Source organism: Echinops telfairi, unplaced genomic scaffold (assembly GCF_000313985.2).
Source record: "Echinops telfairi isolate 266 unplaced genomic scaffold, ASM31398v2 ScPeMD7_7424;HRSCAF=8462, whole genome shotgun sequence".
In the NCBI taxonomy this organism is placed as follows: domain Eukaryota; kingdom Metazoa; phylum Chordata; class Mammalia; order Afrosoricida; family Tenrecidae; genus Echinops; species Echinops telfairi.
Window position 1 is genome coordinate 24,392,119 of NW_022111324.1, and position 2,934 is coordinate 24,395,052.

At 48.4% G+C, this 2,934-nt stretch overlaps 1 non-coding gene across 1 annotated transcript; it reads left to right on the plus strand.

The window, feature by feature from the left end:
• Positions 1–2,489: 2,489 nt before the first annotated feature.
• Positions 2,490–2,623, plus strand: LOC115872466. The gene has a single exon (XR_004047866.1). It is a non-coding gene; the product is annotated as a small nucleolar RNA SNORA42/SNORA80 family (small nucleolar RNA).
• The last annotated feature ends 311 nt before the right edge of the window (positions 2,624–2,934 follow it).

Below are 2,934 nucleotides of genomic sequence, written 5' to 3' on the forward strand. Positions count from 1 at the left end.
TGGCTTATGGGCTGGGACAGGAGGGGCTAGGAAGAAAGACTGGCCATCGCACTCCAAACTTATTTGGCCTACTGCGCTTTTCAGAAGAAAAAAAAGTTACTCAGCGCCCACCCCTCGCAATGAAAAACATTTGTACCATAGTATGTCATCCTGGACGACATGTAGTGTAGGCATGGAGACACCAGAGTGCTGTTTGAGCCCCCAGGACCTGTGCCTGTGACTTTCTTTGGAACGAAGGTCTTAGTAGCTTGTAGTCAGTAACAATGAGGTCACGCGGGATTGGAGAACCATAGCCATGGGGTAGGTGTGACTCACAGGGACCCCCTGGGTTACAGAGAAAAACTGCTCCAGGGGGTTTCTTGTCTGGAGTCTTCATGGGAGTAGATCCGTTGCCCTTTCTTCCACGGTGCCAGTGAGTAGGTTCAAACTGCTATGCTGTAGGTTATAAGTCAAGTTCAAATATTTGTGCCACCTATGGTCCCATTTAGAAGGGAAAGAAGAGGAATATTTGCATACCAAAACATAGGAGGCACGAAGGGGTGATAGTCATGTAAAGTCAGAAGCAAAGATTGACGTCACAAATCTATCTGCCCAGGAACTGGCAGCAATGGACAGCAGAGCCCTCCACGGGATCCAGACCTGCGACACCTTGGCTTCAGACTCCCAGCCTCCAGAGCCATGGAAGAACACGCGTCTGCTTGTGCTAGCTTGTCACCCAAGCCCTAGGAAAGTGCCACAGTAGAGGTGGCTGTGGAATTGTCTGTCAGAAGGTGAAAAGCACCATGGGAGAGAGAAATTCAAAGGCAGGTCCCTTATTGTCTGTTTGAGCAATGTCTGACCGCATAGTGCCCATGTCCCCCCAATGTTTGGGGGTGTTTGTTTATTTATTGTTAAAGGGAGGCAGCTCTCCTCTCCTGTTATCGCCCCCCTGGCAGTTTTAAATGAGTCCTGGTGGCACACTGAATTAAGCGTTGGACTGCCCACCACAAAGTCAGCAGTTCAAACCCAGATGAGGCAGTCTGCTCCTATAAAGACCTACTATCCGAGAAGCCCAAACGAGCAGTTCCATTCTGTCTCATGGGGTCTCTATGAGTCAGAATCAACTCAGTTAATGGTTTTAAAGACCCCCAAACCTAGGCTCTTGGGGCTCTGGACCATGGGTGGGTTACAGGGAAGTGAGGCAAAGGCTATAGCTGTCGGCACAGGTTGCTGGGCTTCGTCCAGTGGACAGATGGTGGCAGCCCTACTGGGCTTCTCTCCCTGTTCTGGCCCTCTCCGCCTCGGCTGCTGCTGCGGCTACTGACAACAACCTCAAGTCTCTGCCTGCAACTGTAGCAGCAGCAGCAATAAGGACAACTGGAAGTGGTCCCCATAACCTTTAAAGTGATGTTCACATAACGTCCTATTGCACAGAACATACTGCAGACGTTAAGTGACGCATAGCTGTACCAAAGAGGCAGAGATCAGAGGTTACAGCTGGTCGAGAACTTGGAATGCTTTGTGGAGGAACGATGATTAGGATTTTCACATTTCCAGACCAGTCGTTGAGAGTTGCTGTCAAGTCAGTCCCACTCATGGTGGCCATCCTGCCCGGTCCTGTGCCACCCTCATCTTCCAGCATCAACACAGTCAATATTCAGGAGGGTCACAGGGAACGGGTAAGCCAGCCACGGTGCAGTATAGCACCCCAACATTCCTCTAATTCTTTAATGCTTCCCCCCGCCCCCCTGCCCCACCACTGTCATGACCCCAGTTCTAGCGTACAAGTCCGGATAGACTGGAGCAAGTACCTGGTACAGATAAGAGTTCTCGATACACGGAATCCAGGACAGATAAACCCTTCAGGAACAGTAATGGTAGTAGCAATATCATGAGGCCTGGGAGAAGTTGGGGCAGGGGAGAGAAAGGGGAAACCAATCGCAACGATTGACGTACAACCCCCACCCCCAGGAGGAAATGTGGGTGAAGGGAGACAGCGGGCAGTGTAAAATGTGAAAATAAAAATAATTTATAACTTTTTTTTAAAAAAAGAACAATTTTAGGAGGAAAAAAGGAAATCGATACTGTGTTGTGACTCGTGGGGTTTCATTGACTAATTTTCAGAAGTAGATCACCACGTCTTTCTTCCAAGACGTTCTTATCCTGGAAGCTCAGATGAAACCTGCTCACCATGGATAACCCTGCTGGTATTTGAAATACTGATGGTATTTCAGCACACAAGCCAGTGCAGGTGGTGGTGAAAGGCTGGGGTACTCCTCTGTGTCAAACTACCTCTGCTGCGCTAACACAGTGCCATGAACATAGTAGGTCCTCAAGCCAGTTTTGCTTAATGAATTCAATCACAGGCGAAAGGAATAGCATGAATACAGACAAGTCATGGTAAAGGACACAGGATGGATGCAGGGGAATAAGTACTCAACCTACAAGCTGGTAATAGGAGGCAGCCAGACTCAATCTTCCGAAGATATGCTATAAAAGATAGTCCGGGTGCATGGGTTTGGATTTGTGGCAGGTCTGATCCCATGGGCCTCTCACAGTGTCCCATGCCAAAGCAAACTGTCCCCCCGAACCATTGCCTGGCTTTACCTGGTAGGCTTAAGGCACTGAAGTGGGTTGCACAGTAAAATAAAGTTCTGGTTGACCTGAAGTGTACACCAGCTTATTCTTCCAATCTAGTCACTATCTTCCGTCATCTTGTTTATATTTTTAAAAATAAAAAAATTAAAATGAATTAAAAGATAGTCCGGAGCAGAGCTGTAGATTAAGGGTGGTTGATGCTTCCTTGAGCTCCCTGAAGACAGAAATGAGTCCTTTATCCAAGCCTGAGCAGTGATGGGCTCAGCGCCTGTGCAAGCAGGTGCACAAGGTGTATCTAAAGGAATGGACAGATATAAGCAGTTTCCCGTTAGCAAAAAGTTCACCACGGGGTTCCTG